General features: G+C 39.6%; 1 protein-coding gene and 1 pseudogene across 2 annotated transcripts in view; one reads left to right on the top strand and one right to left on the bottom strand.

Annotated features, from left to right (window-relative positions):
- Window positions 1-17,714, top strand: part of NLRP3 (NLR family pyrin domain containing 3) — a 133,799-nt gene that overhangs the window by 71,907 nt on the left and 44,178 nt on the right. The gene's annotated exons all lie outside the window — the stretch shown is intronic.
- LOC309622979 (olfactory receptor 2B11-like) lies at window positions 1,383-17,337 on the bottom strand (annotated as a pseudogene). Its single transcript has one exon. The product of its transcript is annotated as an olfactory receptor 2B11-like (transcript).

Below are 17,714 nucleotides of genomic sequence, written 5' to 3'. Positions count from 1 at the left end.
TTTCTTCTCTGATTGCTGTGGCTAAAACTTCCAAAACTATGTTGAATAATAGTGGTGAGAGTGTACAACCTTGTCTTGTTCCTGATCTTAGAGTAAGTGGTTTCAGTTTTTCACCACTGAGAATGATGTTGGCTGTGGGTTTGTCATATATGGCCGTTATTATGTTGAGCTAAGTTCCCTCTATGCCTACTTTCTGGAGGGTTTTTATCATAAATGGGTGTTGAATTTTGTCAAAAGATTTTTATGCATCCATTGAGATTATCATATGGTGTTTCTCCTTCAATTTGTTAATATGATGTATCACATTGATTGATTTGCATGTATTGAAAAATCCTTGCATTCCTGGGATAAACCCCACTTGATCATGATGTATGATCCTTTTAATGTGCTGCTGGATTCAGTTTGCTAGTGTTTTGTTGAGGATTTTTGCATCTATGTTCATCAGTGATATTGGTCTGTAATTTTCTTTTTTTGTGACATCTTTGTCTGGTTTTGGGATCAGGGTGATGGTGGCCCTGTAGAATGAGTTTGGGAGTGTTCTTCCCTCTGTTATATTTTGGAAGAGTTTAGGAAGGATAGGTATTAGCTCTTCTCTAAATGTTTGATAGAATTCACCTGTGAAGCCATCTGGTCCTGGGCTTTTATTTGTTGGAAGATTTTTTATCACAGTTTCAATTTCAGTGCTTGTGATTGGTCTGTTTATATTTTGTATTTCTTCCTTGTTTAGCCTCGGAAGATTGAGCTTTTCTAAGAATTTGTCCATTTCTTCCAGGTTGTCCATTTTATTGGCATGTACTTGCTTGTAGTAATCTCTCACAATCCTTTGTTCTTCTGCAGTGTCAGTTGTTACTTCTCCTTTTTCAGTACTAATTCTATTGATTTGAGTCTTCTCCCTTTTTTTCTTGATGAGTCTGGCTAATGGTTTATCAATTTTCTGTATCTTCTCAAAGAACCAACTGTTAGTTTATTGATCTTTGCTATTGTTTCCTTCATTTCTTTTTCATTTATTTCTGCTCTGATCTTTATGATTTCTTTCCTTCTGCTAACTTTGGGGGTTTTTTGTTCTTCTTTCTCTAATTGCTTTAGGTGTAATGTTAGGTTGTTTATTTGAGATGTTCCTTGTTTCTTGCAGTAGGATTGTATTGCTATAAACTTCTCTCAGAACTGCTTTTGCTGCATTCCATAGGTTTTGGGTCGTCGTGTTTTCATTGTCATTTGTTTCTAGGTATTATTTGATTTCCTCTTTATTTTCTTCAGTGATCTCTTGGTTATTTAGTAATATATGTTTAGCCTCCATGTGTTTGTATTTTTTACAGATTTTTTCCTGTAATTGATATCTAGTCTCATAGCATTGTGGTCGGAAATGATACTTGATACAATTTTCTTAAATTCACCAAGGCTTGATTTGTGCCCCAACATATGATTTATCCTGAAGAATGTTCTATGAACACTAGAGAAGATAGTGTATTCTGTTGTTTTTGGATGGAATGTCCTATAAATATTAATTAAATCCATCTTGTCTAATGTGTCATTTAAAGCTTGTGTTTCCTTATTTCTTTTCATTTTGGATGATCTGTCCATTGGTGAACGTGGGGTGTTAAAGTCCTAGTATTATTGTGTTACTGTCGATTTCCCTCTCTATGTCTGTTAGCATTTGCCTTATGTATTGAGGTGCTCCTATGTTGGGTGCATAAATATTTACAACTGTAATATCTTCTTCTTGGATTGATCCTTTGATCATTATGCAGTGTCCTTCTTTGTTTCTTATAACAGTCTTTATTTTAACGTCTATTTTGTCTGATATGATAATTGCTACTCCAGCTTTCTTTTGATTTCCATTTGTATGGAATATCTTTTTCCATCCCATCACTTTCAGTCTGTATGTGTCCCTAGGTCTGAAGTGGGTCTCTTGTAGACAGCATATATACAGGTCTTGTTTCTGTATCCATTCAACCTGCCTGTGTCTTTTGGTTGGAGCATTTAATCCATTTACTTTTAAGGTAATTATCACTATATATGTTCCTATTACCATTTTCTTAATTGTTTTGAGTTTGTTTTTGTAGGTCTTTTCCTTCTCTTGTCTTTTCTGCCTAGAGAAGTTCCTTTAGCATTTGTTGTAAAGCTGGTTTGGTGGTGCTGAATTCTTTTAGCTTTTGCTTGCCTGTAAAGATTTTAATTTCTCCATCATATCTGACTGGGATCCTTGCTGGGTAGAATAATTTCGGTTGTAGGTTTTTCCCTTTCATCACTTTAAATATGTCTTGCCACTCCCTTCTGGCTTGCAGAGTTTCTGCCGAAAGATGAGCTGTTAGCCTTATGGGGATTCCCTTGTATGTTATTTGTTGCTTTTCCCGTGCTGCTTTTAATATTCTTTCTTTGTATTTAATTTTTGATAATTTGATTAATATCTGTCTTGTGGTGTTTTTCCTTGCATTTATCCTGTATGGGACTCTCTGTGCTTCCTGGACTTGATTGACTATTTCCTTTCCCATATTAGGGAAGTTTTCAACTATAAATCTTCAAATATTTTCTCAGACCCTTTCTTTTTCTCTTCTTCGTCTGGGACCCCTATAATTCGAAAGTTGGTGCATTTAATGTTGTCCCAGAGGTCTCTGAGACTGTCCTTAATTCTTTTCATTCTTTTTTCTTTATTCTGCTCTGCAGTAGTTATTTCCACTATTTTATCTTCCAGGTCACTTATCCGTTCTTCTGCCTCAGTTATTCTGCTATTGCTTCCTTCTAGAGAATTTTCAATTTCATTTTGTGTTGTTCATCATTGTTTGTTTGCTCTTCAGTTCTTCTAGGTCCTTGTTAAACATTTCTTGTATTTTCTCCATCCTATTTCCAAGACTTTGGATCATCTTTATTATTATTACTATGAATTCTTTTTCAGGTAGACTGTTTATTTCCTGCTTCATTTGTTTGGTCTGGTGTGTTTTTACCTTGCTCCTTCACCTACTGTATATTTCTCTGTCTTCTCATTTTGTTTAGCTCACTGTGTTTGGGGTCTCCTTTTCACAGGCTGCAGGTTCATAGTTCTCATTGTTTATGGTATCTGCCCCCAGTGGGTAAAGTTGGTACAGTGGTATGTATAAGCTTCCTGGTGGAGGGGAATGGTGCCTGTGTTCTGGTGGGTGGGGCTGGATCTTGTCCTTCTGGTGAGAAGGGTCAAGTCTGGTGGTGTGTTTTGTGGTGTCTGTGAACTTAATATGATTTTAGGCAACCTCTGTGCTAAGGAGTGGGGTTGTGTTCCTGTCTTGCTAGTTGTTTGGCATGGAGAGTCCAGCACTGGAGCTTGCTGGCTGTTGGGTGGAGCTGCGTCTTAGCATTTAGCTGGAGATTTCTGGCAGAGCTCTCGACGATTGATATTACTTGGGCCTGCAAGGTGTCTGGTGGTCCAATGTCCTGAAGTCAGCTCTCCCACCTCGGAGGCTCAGGCCTTACACCAGGCTGGAGCACCAAGACCCTGTTAGCAGACGTCCCTGGTGGTGCAGGGGTAAAGAATCCACCTACCATTGCAGGGGACACGGATTCAATCCCTGGTCTGTGAAGATCTCACATGCCACACAGCAACTAAGTCCGTGTGCCACAACTACTGAGCCTGCACTCTAGAACCCGCAAGCCACAACTACTGAAGCCCGTGCGTCTAGAGCCCATGCTCTGCAACAAGGAGAAGCCACCACAATGAGAAGCCCGTGTGCACCACAATGAAGTTTAGCCCCTGCTCGCCACAACTAGATATAGCCCGCACACAGCAACGAAGACCCAATGCAGCTAAAAATAAAATAAATAAATAAATAAAGTAAAAAAAAAAAAAGACCCTGTGAACCACATGGCTCAGAAGAAAAGGGAGGAAAAAAGAAAGAAAAAAAGATAATAATTATTAAAAAGTAAAATAATAATAATAATAAAAAGAGAGCATCCAAACCAATAAACAAATCCATGAATGATAACAAGCACTAAAAACTATACTAAGATAAACATAAAAATCAGAAACAAATTAGTTGCAGACAGCAAACCCTAAGTCTACAGTTGCTCCCAAAGTCCACCACCTCAATTTTGGGATGATTCATTGTCTATTCAGTTATTCCACAGGTGCAGGGTACATCAAGTTGATTGTGTGGATTTAATCCACTGCTCTTGAGGCTTCACAGAGAAATTTCCCTTTCTCTTCTTTGTTTGCACAGCTCCTGGGGTTCAGCTTTGGTTTTGGCCCTACCTCTGCATGAAGGTGGCCCTCAGGCATCTGTTCCCCTTCCAGACAGGAGGAGGTTAAAGCAATGGCTGATTAGGGCACTGTTGTTCACTCAGGTGGGGGGGAGGGAGGGGTACTGTAATCATACTTGGAATGAAGAGTGAGCCTGGGGTGGCAGAGACTGGCGTGACATTGCAACAGCCTGAGGTGTGCTGTGTTTTCTTCCAGGGAAGTTGTTCTTGGATCACAGGACCCTGACAGGCTGCATAGGCTCCCAGGGGGAGGTGTGGATAGTGATCTGTGCTTGCACATAAGATTCTTGGTGACAGCAGCAGCAGCATTAGAGTTTCATGCCTGTCTCTGGGGTCCGAGCTGATAGCTGTGGCTCGCACCCATCTATGGAGCTCTTTTAGCTGGTGTTCTGAATCCCCTCTCCTCGCACACCCTGCAACAATGGTCTCTTGCCTCGTAGGTAGTTCCAGACTTTTTCCTGGACTCCCTCCTGGCAAGCTGTGGTGCAGTAGCCCCCTCAGGCTGTCTTCACGCAGCCAACCCCAGTTCTATCCGTGGAGTATGATGTCCAAAGCCTGAGCCTCAGCTCCCAGCTCTGACCCTCCCTGGCAGGTGAGCAGACAAGCCTCTCAGGCTGGTGAGTGCTGGCCGGCACCAATCCTCTGTGTGGGAATCTCTCTGCTTTGCCCTCTGCACTGCTGTTGCTGCGCTCTCCTCCGTGGCTCTGAAGATTCCCCCCTGCCCATCCCCTCTGTCCACCAGTGAAGGAGTTTCCTAGTGTGTGGAAACTTTTCCTCCTTCACAGCTCCCTCTCAGAGGTGCAGGTCCCATCCCTATTCTTTTGTCTCTGTTTTATCTTTTGCCCTACCCAGGTACATGGAGACTTTCTTGCCTTTGGGAAGTCTGAGGTCTTCTGCCAGCATTCAGTAGGTGTTCTGCAGGAGTTGCTCCACATGTAGATGTATTTTTGATGTGTTTGTGGGGAGGAAGGTGATCTCCACGTCTTACTCCTCCACCATGTTGAAGGTACCCCCTTTGCCAGGAGTCTTCTAAGAGCACCCTCTACATCCTTGTTTCTCAGGGTATAGATGAAGGGATTGAGGGTGGGTGTGATTTGGAATAGAAGAGGGAGATAAATTTGTCCTGCTCCTGGGAGTAGCTGGAAGGAGGTTGCAAGTACAAGTAGATGGCAGGTAGGTAGATGAGGGAGACCACCACCAGGTGGGAAGAACAGGTCCCAAATGCCTTGTGCCATCCCTTGGAGGACTGGATCATGAGCACTGCACGAGCAATGAAGCCATAGGAGAGAAGGATGAGAGCTAGGGGGACCAGCACAAAGAAGGTCACCAGCACAGCCAGTGTGGTGTCATTCACAGCTGTGTCAGCACACGCTAGCTTGATCTTGGCTGGCACCTCACAGAAGAAGTTGTTTAGCACCTTTTGCCCACAGAAAGGCAACTGTACTCTCAGGACTACCTAAACAAGGGAGTTGCCAAAGCCACTGAGCCAGGCCACAACCACAAGCTGCTGGCAGAGAGGGCAGTGCATGATAATGGTGTATCAGAGGGGTTCACAGATGGCCACGTAGCAGTCCAGAGCCATGGGTGCTAGTGCATCCCAACTAGTGGAAAATTGCATACTGTACAGTGCAGCCACTGTAGCTGATGGTCTTGCTGGAGCTGCCCATGTTGACCAGCATCTGAGGGACCTTGGTGGTGGTATAGCAGAGGTCCAGGAAGGAGAGGTGGCTGAGGAAGATTTACATGGGGCTGTGGAGCTGGGGATCCAGCTGGGACACCAGGATGATGGAAATGTTCCCCAACATGGACAGAACATAGGACACCAGGAGGACCACAAAGAGAGGAAGTCCCAGACATGGCCTATCAGAAACACCCAGAAGGATGAAGTCCTTAGGGGGGTCCCCCAAAAAGCTTTGGTTGTCACTTCTCATGCTGAGGCATTTTCTGGCACCTGTGATGAATTGAGAAAGTTGGGATGAATAAAATCTAAGAAGCAAAATTAACTGTCTTTCTCATGCCAGTGCCTGTGCTTTCTTATACAGGTTCCACCATGTCTGATCTTCCTTACCTCTGTAAAGACACTGAAATATGGAGGAAATTAGAACCAAGAGTCAGACAGTTGCATGTATGTCTTGCTCTCCTTCCTACTCTGTGACCCTCTCTGAACTTCAATTTCTGCATCTGTAACATGGGGAAAAAATACCTGCTTCAACTACATTCTTGGGGATGATAAAGGGCCATTAGGTTTGTGAAAGCATGTCGTAAGAGCAATTTTCTTCCAATTTGGTCAAAATCTGCCATAGCTCCCATCACTATTAGAAGGTTTGAATTCTCTCTACAAACTCATTAACCAGGCATTGATCGCTTTCTTAGGCTTTCTTGTCTGACCTTTTTGAAGTGGTGGCAGGAGGGAGGTGAAAGGTGGCATAACGCAAGAGTAAGGGCTTTGCGTCGGTGGGAAGGTAAATTGGTACAACCATCGTAGAGAACAGTATAGAGGTTCCTTAAAAAACTAAAAATAGAGCTACCATATGATCCTGCAATCCCACTCCTGGGCATATATCCAGAGAAAACTACAATTTGAAAAGATACATGCCCCGCAATGTTCACTGCAGCACTATTTACAATAGCCAGAACATGGAAGCAACCTAAATGTCCATCAACAGATGAATGGATAAAGAAGATGTGGTGCATATATACAATGAAATATTACTCAGCCACAAAAAAGAATGAAATAATGTTACTTGCAGCAACATGGATGGACCTAGAGATTATCATACTGAGTGAAATAAGCCAGACAGAGAAAGACAAATATCATACTATATTGCTTATATGTGGAATCTAAAAAAGTAATACAAATGAACTTATTTACAAAACAGAAATAGAGTCACAGATGTAGAAAACAAACTTATGGTTACCAGGGAGGAAAGTGGGGGGTTGGGGGGAGGAATAAATTGGGAGATTGGGATTGACATATTACTGTATATATAATAGATAACTAATAAAGACTTACTGTATAACACAGGGAACACTTCTCAGTACCCTGTAATGACCTATATGGGAAAAGAATGTAAAAAAGAGTGGATATATGTATATGTACAACTGATTCACTTTGCTGTACAGCAGAAACTAACACAACATTTTAAATCAAATATACTCCAATAAAAATTAAAAAAAATAAGTAAGGGCTTTGTAAATAGCTAAGGGGTTTATTGATATGAACACATCCTACTCACCACCTAAGGTTTATATTGCCTCCCTGGCTCTCCATGCTGGTCTCTCTCTCCATGACTGCTCATACATGGACAGCACTATCATTCACTTTGGCAGTAAAAAACAAAAAAACAAAAAAAAAAACACAGTCCAAAATCCTGAGTGGAGGAGCTAAGTCCCTTCCACATTTGACTGGGTCATGGTACCTAATGAGACTTCAGAACATAGAATTTTGAGCAAAGGGAGAAAGGTGTTGATCAGGGTAAGAAACGTAGCCCCTGAAGGATACTGAAGGATAAGATTGCCTCTAGAGGTAACATTTATCAGGCAGTTTGAGTGACATTTGAATTCCCTGTACAACTTTTTTTGCCAAGGAGCTGTTTCCTCTTGGAGTTGGAAAACACAACTGATCTGATTTCCAGATTCCATTGCTGTCATAAAGCAACTGTGTTGCCCTGTGTTGACTCAGGGGGCGTTACTACTGAGCTGCATTGGTCTCCAACCTCCTACACTCCCCTCAGGACTGTACACCCTCAAGTTCATGGTGGGGATGATACAGTCCATGATAATATTGAAAGGGAATTAAGTCCTGTGTGCAGGTAACTTATGAAGGATTCATTTTTTAGTTCTTTATTTGGTGCTTTATACATAACTCTAAAATTCATAGAGATCTCTTCAGCCTAGATGCTGTAATAAACATGTTTCCTCCCATTCCCCACAGCTCTACATTCTAGGGAATGTATTATTTGAAAATAACTCAAATTCTGAGGTTGAAATGGATAAATAAGTGCAAATTACCTTTCTTCCTCTGCTGTTTCAAAACTATATAATATTTCCTATTAAGTTCCCAATATTCTTGTGGAACACCCAATTGTTGCACTTCTACCCACCATCCTATCAAAAATACTTCTAAGATAATTCTATAAGAGAATTTGATTATTTTATCTCTAATGGGAACACAAGACCCAGCTTTTGACACATGAGTTGCAGCAGGGCAAAGTCAGGCTTGCTCCTTTTTTAAGATGAAAAGTAATTATGTCATTTTCCTTTCCTAATTTCTGATTCCAAGGTTTCTTCTCAGAACCTAAACTAGACAAGAAAAAGTTGGGGAATGGTGAAAAAAGAGATAAAAGGATGGAGGAAGCAAGAAAGATAGAGGGATAGATATAGGAGATTTTTAATAATAAATACCAATTATTAAGCACTCATGTGAGTGAGGTACTGTGATAACAACAGTACATGGTTATCTTACTTAGTGCTTTAACAACCCAGTAAGGTAGAAGTTTTCAACCCTGTTTTACTGTTAAGCAGTGTCTTGGGGAGGATAACTGGTCTACCTTATATTATTTATGTAGCAGCAACTGACAGTCAATACTGAAAGCTAAGATCTTCCTTTTAGCCATTATTCTCTCTAGCACTTTGCTTTTTAAAAATTTTTTTGATTTTTTAAAATTAAGGTATAATTGACATATAACATTAGTTTCAGGTGTACAACATAATGATTCTATATTTGTATATATTGCAAAATGATCACCACAGTAATTCTAGTTAACATCTGTTCCCATATATAGTTACAATTTTTTTCTTGTGATTGGAACTTTTAAAATCTACTCTCTCAGCAACTTTCAAATATGCAATAACAGTATTATTAACTATAGTTGCTATGCTGTACATTACATCCCCATTACTTATTTAATTTATAAGTGGAAATTCGTTCCTTTTGACCTTGTGAGCCCATTTTGTCCATCTCCCCACCTCTGGCAACTACAAGTCTGTTCTCTGTGTCTATGAGCTTTTTTTTTTTTTTTTTTTTTTTTTTTTGTATTCTACATATAAGTACAATCATATGGTACTTTTCTTTCTCTTACTTAGTTCACTTAGCATAAAGCCCTCAAGATCCATCCATGTTCTCACAAATGGCAAGGTTTCATTCTTTTTATGGCCCAGTAGCATTCCATGTGTATATATACCACAGTTTCTTTATCCATTCATCCATTGATAGACATTTAGGTTGGTTCCATATCTTGGCTATTGTAAATAATGCTGCAGCGGATATGGGGTGCATATGTCTTTTTGAATTATGGGTATACCTCATTTTATTGAAGTTCACTTTATTGCCCTTTGTAGATATTGCAGGGGTTTTTTTGTTTTTTGTTTTTTGTTTTTTTTACAAGTTAAAGGTTTATGGAAACCCTGCATTGAGAAAGTCTGTTGGCATCATTTTTTTCAACAGCATTTGCTCACTTCACGTCTTGGTGCCACATTTTGGTAATTCTCACAATATTTTAAACTTTTTTATTATTATTTAATTTATTATGGTTATCTGTGATCAGTGATCTTTGTCCTGTTTTTGTTGTTGTTGTTGTTGTTGTTTTTGTTTTTTGGCCTTGCTGCACAGATTGTGGGATCTTAGTTCCCTGACCAGGGATTGAACCTGGGCCCTTGGCAGTGAAAGTGCAGATTCCTAACCACTGGACCACCAGGGAATTCCTTGTGATCAGTAATCTTTGATATTACTGTTGCAAAAAGATTATAACTCCTGGAAGGCTCAGATAATGGTTAGCATTTTTTAGCAATAGAGAATTTTAAAATTAAGGCATGTACATTGATTTTTTAGACATAATGCTGTTACACACTTAATACACTACAATGTAGTGTAAACATAACTTTTATATTCACTGGGGAACCGAAAATTTTGTGTCACTTGTTTTATTGTGATATCTGCTCTATTGTGGTGGTCTGGAATAGAACCCACTATATCTCTGAGGTATGCCAAGAGTGTTTTGTTTTCTTCAGATAAACACCCAGAAGTTTAACTTCTGGATTATATATAATGGTTCCACTTTTAATTTTTCCCATACCACTTACCATAGTGGTTGCATCAATTTACATCTCCACCAATAGTGAACGAGGGTGGCTTTTTCTCCACATCTTCACCAACAATTGTTGTTTTTGTCTTTTTGATAATAGCCATTCTGACAGGTATGAGGTGATATCTCACTGTGGTTTGGGTTTGCAATTCCCTAATGATTAGTGATGTTGAACACCTTTTCTTGCTGGCTGTCTGTATGTCTCCTTTGGAAAAATGTCTACTGACATCCTCTGCCCATTTTAATTGGGATCGTTGGTTTTTTGTTATTAAGTTATATGAGTTCTATATATATTTTGGATATTAACCCCTTATCAGTTATTGTAATTTGCAAATATTTTCTCCCATTCAGTAAGTTGCCTTTTCTTTTTTTTTTTTTTTTTTTTTTTTTTTTACATGGGAAATGAAGCCCAAAGAGGCTATGTCTGAGCAGTGTCAGAAAGTGAGTTAAAGGAAAGACTGAAACTTGAACCTAGGTCTCAAGGAGCATCATTATTGTGTTCTTATTTTTTTTTTTTAAACATCTTTATTGAAGTATAATTGCTTCACAATGGTGTGTTAGTTTCTGCTTTATAACAAAGTGAATCAGCTACACATATACACACGTTCCCATATCTCCTCCCTCCCGCATCTCCCTCCCTCCCACCCTCCCCATCCCACCCCCCCAGGTGGTCACAAAGCACCGTGCTGATCTCCCTGTGCTATGCAGCTGCTTCCCACTAGCTATCTATTTTACATTTGGTAGTATATATATGTCCATGACACTCTCTCATCCTGTCACATCTCACCCCTCCCCCTCCCCATATCCTCAAGTCCATTCTTTAGTAGATCTGTGTCTTTATTCCCATCTTGCCACTAGGTTCTTCATGACCTTTTTTTTTTTTTCTTAGATTCCATATATATGTGTTAGCATACTGTATTTGTTTTTCTCTTTCTGATTTACTTCACTCTGTATGACAGACTCTAACTCCATCCACCTCATTACAAATACCTCCATTTCATTTCTTTTTATGGCTGAGTAATATTCCATTGTATATATGTGCCACATCTTCTTTATCCATTCATCCAATGATGGACACTTAGGTTGCTTCCATGTCCTGGCTATTGTAAATAGAGCTGCAATGAACATTTTGGTACATGACTCTTTTTGAATTATGGTTTTCTCAGGGTATATGCCCAGTAGTGGGATTCCTGGGTCATATGGTAGTTCTATTTTTAGTTTTTTAAGGAACCGCCATACTGTTCTCCATAGTGGCTGTATCAATTTACATTTGCACCAACAGTGTATGAGGGTTCCCTTTTCTCCACACCCTCTCCAGCATTTATTGTTTCTAGATTTTTTGATGATGGCCATTCTGACCGGTGTGAGATGGTACCTCATTGTAGTTTTGATTTGCATTTCTCTAATGATTAATGATGTTGAGCATTCTTCCATGTGTCTGTTGGCCATCTGTATATCTTCTTTGGAGAAATGTCTATTTAGGTCTTCTGCCCATTTTTGGATTGGGTTGTTTGTTTTTTTGTTCTTGAGCTGCATGAGCTGCTTGTAAATCTTGGAGGTTAATCCTTTGTCAGTTGCTTCATTTGCAAATATTTTCTCCCATTCTGAGGGTTGTCTTTTGGTCTTGTTTATGGTTTCCTTTGCTGTGCAAAAGCTTTTAAGTTTCATTAGGTCCCATTTGTTTATTTGTGTTTTTATTTCCATTTCTCTAGGGGCTGGGTCAAAAAGGATCTTGCTGTGATTTATGTCATAGAGTGATCTGCCTATGTTTTCCTCTAAGAGTTTGATAGTGTCTGGCCTTACACTTAGGTCTTTAATCCATTTTGAGTTTATTTTTGTGTATGGTGTCAGGGAGTGTTCTAATTTCATACTTTTACATGTACCTGTCCAATTTTCCCAGCACCACTTATTGAAGAGGCTGTCTTTTCTCCACTGTATATTCTTGCCTCCTTTATCGAAGATAAGGTGACCATATGTGCATGGGTTTATCTCTGGGCTTTCTATCCTGTTCCATTGATCTATATTTCTGTTTTTGTGCCAGTACCAAACTGTCTTGATTACTGAAGCTTTGTAATATAGTCTGAAGTCAGGGAGCCTAATTCCTCCAGCTCCATTTTTCGTTCTCAAGATTGCTTTGGCTATTCGGGGTCTTCTGTGTCTCCATACAAATTGTGAAATTTTTTGTCCTAGTTCTGTGAAAAATGCCAGTGGTAGTTTGATAGGGATTGCATTGAATCTGTAGATTGCTTTGGGTAGTATAGTCATTTTCACAATGTTGATTCTTCCAATCCAAGAACATGGTATATCTCTCCATCTATTTGTATCATCTTTAATTTCTTTCATCAGTGTCCTATAATTTTCTGCATACAGGTCTTTTGTCTCCTTAGGTAGGTTTATTCCTAGATATTTTATTGTTTTTGTTGCAATGGTAAACGGGAGTGTTTTCTTAATTTCACCTTCAGATTTTTCATCATTAGTATATAGGAATGCAAGAGATTTCTGTGCATTAATTTTGTATCCTGCTACTTTACCAAATTCATTGATTAGCTCTAGTAGTTTTCTGATAGCATCTTTAGGATTCTCTATGTATAGTATCATGTCATCTGCAAACAGGGACAGCTTTACTTCTTCTTTTCCGATTTGGATTCCTTTTATTTCTTTTTCTTCTCTGATTGCTGTGGCTAACACTTCCAAAACTATGTTGAATCATAGTGGTGAGAGTGGGCAACCTTGTCTTGTTCCTGATCTTAGTGGAAATGGTTTCAGTTTTTCACCATTGAGGACAATGTTGGCTGTGTGTTTGTCATATATGGCCTTCATTATGTTGAGGAAAGTTCCCTCTATGCCTACTTTCTGCAGGGCTTTTATCATAAATGGGTGTTGAATTTTGTCAAAAGCTTTCTCTGCATCTATTGAGATGATCATATGGTTTTTCTCCTTCAATTTGTTAATATGATGTATCACGTTGATTGATTTGCATATATTGAAGAATCCTTGCATTCCTGGAATAAACTCCACTTGATCATGGTGTATAATCCTTTTAATGTGCTGTTGAATTCTGTTTGCTAGTATTTTGTTGAGGATTTTTGCATCTATGTTCATCAGCGATATTGGCCTGTAGTTTTCTTTCTTTGTGACATCTTTGTCTGGTTTTGGGATCAGGGTGATGGTGGCCTCGTAGAATGAGTTGGGGAGTGTTCCTCCCTCTGCAATATTTTGGAAGAGTTTGAGAAGGATAGGTGCTAGCTCTTCTCTAAATGTTTGATACAATTCGCCTGTGAAGCCATCTGGTCCTGGGCTTTTGTGTGTTGGAAGATTTTTAATCACAGTTTCAATTTCAGTGCTTGTGATTGGTCTGTTCATATTTTCTATTTCTTCCTGGTTCAGTCTCGGCAGGTTGTGCATTTCTAAGAATCTGTCCATTTCTTCCAGGTTGTCCATTTTATTGGCATAGAGTTGCTTGTAGTAATCTCTCATGATCGTTTGTATTTCTGCAGTGTCAGTGGTTACTTCTCCTTTTTCATTTCTAATTCTGTTGATTTGAGTCTTCTCCCTTTTTCTCTTGATGAGTCTGGCTAATGGTTTATCAATTTTGTTTATCTTCTTGAAGAACCAGCTTTTAGTTTCATTGATTTTTGCTATTGTTTCCTTCATTTCTTTTTCATTTATTTCTGATCTGATCTTTATGATTTCTTTCCTTCTGCTAGCTTTGGGGGTTTTTTTGCTCTTCTTTCTCTAATTGCTTTAGGTGCAAGGTTAGGTTGTTTATTCGAGATGTTTCCTGTTTCTTGATGTAGGCTTGTATTGCTATAAACTTCCCTCTTAGAACTGCTTTTGCTGCATCCCATAGGTTTTGGGTCGTCGTGTCTCCATTGTCATTTGTTTCTAGGTATTTTTTGATTTCCCCTTTGATTTCTTCAGTGATCACTTCGTTATTAAGTAGTGTATTGTGTAGCCTCCATGTGTTTGTATTTTTTACAGATCTTTTCCTGTAATTGATATCTAGTCTCATAGCGTTGTGGTCGGAAAAGATACTTGATACGATTTCAATTTTCTTAAATTTACCAAGGCTTGATTTGTGACCCAAGATATGATGTATCCTGGAGAATGTTCCATGAGCACTTGAGAAAAATGTGTATTCTGTTGCTTTTGGGTGGAATGTCCTATAAATATCAATTAAGTCCATCTTGTTTAATGTATCATTTAAAGCTTGTGTTTCCTTATTTATTTTCATTTTGGATGATCTGTCCATTGGTGAAAGTGGGGTGTTAAAGTCCCCTACTATGATTGTGTTACTGTCGATTTCCCCTTTTATGGCTGTTAGTATTTGCCTTATGTATTGAGGTGCTCCTATGTTGGGTGCATAAATATTTACAATTGTTATACCTTCCTCTTGGATCGATCCCTTGATCATTATGTAGTGTCCTTCTTTGTCTCTTGTAATAGTCTTTATTTTAAAGTCTATTTTGTCTGATATGAGAATTGCTACTCCAGCTTTCTTTTGATTTCCATTTGCATGGAATATCTTTTTCCATCCCCTCACTTTCAGTCTGTATGTGTCCCTAGGTCAGAAGTGGGTCTCTTGTAGACAGCATATATATGGGTCTTGTTTTTGTATCCATTCAGCCAGTCTGTGTCTTTTGGTGGGAGCATTTAATCCATTTACATTCAAGGTAATTATCGATATGTATGTTCCTATTCCCATTTTCTTAAATGTTTTGGGTTTGTTATTGTAGGTGTTTTCCTTCTCTTGTGTTTCTTGCCTAGAGAAGTTCCTTTAGCATTTGTTGTAAAGCTGGTTTGGTGGTGCTGAACTCTCTCAGCTTTTGCTTGTCTGTAAAGGTTTTAATTTCTCCATCAAATCTAAATGAGATCCTTGCTGGGTAGAGTAACCTTGGTTGTAGGTTTTTCTCCTTCATCACTTTAAGTATATCCTGCCACTCCCTTCTGGCTTGCAGAGTTTCTGATGAAAGATCAGCTGTTAACCTTATGGGGATTCCCTTGTGTGTTATTTGTTGTTTTTCCCTTGCTGCTTTTAATATGTTTTCTTTATATTTAATTTTTGATAGTTTGATTAATATGTGTCTTGGCGTGTTTCTCCTTGGATTTATCCTGTATGGGACTCTCTGTGCTTCCAGGACTTGATTAACTATTTCCTTTCCCATATTAGGGAAGTTTTCAACTATAATCTCTTCAAATATTTTCTCAGTCCCTTTCTTTTTCTCTTCTTCTTCTGGGACCCCTATAATTCGAATGTTGGTGTGTTTAATGTTGTCCCAGAGGTCTCTGAGACTGTCCTCAGTTCTCTTCATTATTTTTTCTTTATTCTGCTCTGCAGTAGTTATTTCCACTATTTTATCTTCCAGGTCACTTATCCGTTCTTCTGCCTCAGTTATTCTGCTATTGATCCCATCTAGAGTATTTTTCATTTCATTTATTGTGTTTTTCATCATTGCTTGGTTCCTCTTTAGTTCTTCTACGTCCTTGTTAAATGTTTCTTGCATTTTGTCTATTCTATTTCCAAGATTTTGGATCATCTTTACTATCATTATTCTGAATTCTTTTTCAGGTAGACTGCCTATTTCCTCTTCATTTGTTAGGTCTGGTGTATTTTGACCCTGCTCCTTCACCTGCTGTGTGTTTTTTTGTCTTGTCATTTTGCTTATCTTACTGTGTTTGGGGTCTCCTTTTCACAGGCTGCAGGTTCGTAGTTCCCATTGTTTTTGGTATCTGTCCCCAGTGGCTAAGGTTGGTTCAGTGGGTTGTGTAGGCTTCCTGGTGGAGGGAACTAGTGCCTGAGTTCTGGTGGATGAGGCTGGATCTTGTTTTTCTGGTGGGCACGTCCACGTCTGGTGGTGTATTTTGGGGTGTCTGTGGCCTTATTATGATTTTAGGCAGCCTCTCTGCTAATGGATGGGGCTGTGTTCCTGTCTTGCTAGTTGTTTGGCATAGGGTGTCCAGCACTGTAACTTGCTGGTCGTTGAATGAAGCTGGGTTTTGATGTTGAGATGGAGATCTCTGAGAGATTTTTGCCATTTGGTATTACGTGGAGCTGGGAGGTATCTTGTGGACCAGTGTCTTAAAGTTGGCTCTCCCATTTCAGAGGCACAGCGCTGATGCCTGGCTGGAGCACCAAGAGCCTTTCATCCACACGGCTCAGAATAAAAGGGAGAAAAAAATAGAAAGAAAGAAAGAAAGAGGATAAAATAAAATAAAATAAAGCTATTATAATAAAAAATAAGAGAAAAAAATTATTAAGAATAAATTTATTGCGAAAATTTTTTTTAATTTTTAAAAAAAGATTTATTAATTTTTTATAATAAAAAATAAGGAAAAAATTATTAAGTAAAAATTTATTAAGAAAAATTTTTTTTAAATTTTTTAAAATAAAAAATATGAAAAAACTTATTAAAATTTTTTCTTAATTTCTAAAAAAATAGAAAATAAGGAAAAAATTATTAAGAAAACATTTATTAGGAAAAAAAATTTTTTTTAAGTAAAAAAAAAACAAACAAAAAAACGGACGGACCTAACCCTAAGACTAATGGGGAAAGCAAAGCTATACAGACAAAATCTCACCCAGAAGCATACACATATACACTCACAAAAAAAGGAAAAGGGGAAAAATTAATATATCCTGCTCCCAAAGTCCACCTTCTGAATTTGGGATGATTCGTTGTCTATTCAGGTATTCAACAGATGCAGGCACATCAAGTTGTTTGTGGAGCTTTAATCCACTACTTCTGAGGCTGCTGGGAGAGATTTCCCTTTCTCTTCTTTGTTCATACAGCTCCCGGCGTTCAGCTTTGGATTTGGACCCGCCTCTGCATGTAGGTCGCCTGAGGGTGTCTGTTCCCTGCCCAGACAGGACGGGGTTAAAGGAGCAGCTGCTTCGGGGGCTCTGGTTAACTCAGGCCAGGGGGAGGGAGCGGTACAGAGGAGGCGGGGCGAGCCTGCAGCGGCAGAGGCCGGCGTGACATTGCAGCAGCCTGAGGCGCGCCGTGCGTTCTCCCTGGGAAGTTGTCCCTGGATCACGGGAGCCTGGCAGTGGTGGGCTGCACAGGCTCCCAGGAGGGGAGGTGTGGAGAGTGACCTGTGCTCGCACACAGGCTTCTTGGTGGCGGCAGCAGCAGTCTTAGCATCTCCTGCTCGTCTCTGGGGTCCGCGCTGATATCCGCGGCTCGCGCCCGTCTCTGGAGTTCTTTTAGGCGGCGCTCTGAATCCCCTCTCCTTGCGCGCTGCGAAACAAAGAGGCAAGAAAAAGTCTCTTGCCTCTTCGGCAGCTGCAGACTTTTTCCCGGACTCCCTCCCGGCTAGCACCGAAGCCTGAGCCTCAGCTCCCAGCCCCCGCCTGCCCCGGCGGCTGGGCAGAGAAGCCTCTCGGGCTGGTGAGTGCCACTCAGC

This window comes from Balaenoptera borealis (assembly GCF_965194805.1).
Source record: "Balaenoptera borealis genome assembly, chromosome: 2".
Taxonomy (NCBI): Eukaryota; Metazoa; Chordata; class Mammalia; order Artiodactyla; family Balaenopteridae; genus Balaenoptera; species Balaenoptera borealis.
Note: the sequence above shows the minus strand (reverse complement) of the source record. Positions and strands in the feature narration are given on the sequence as shown.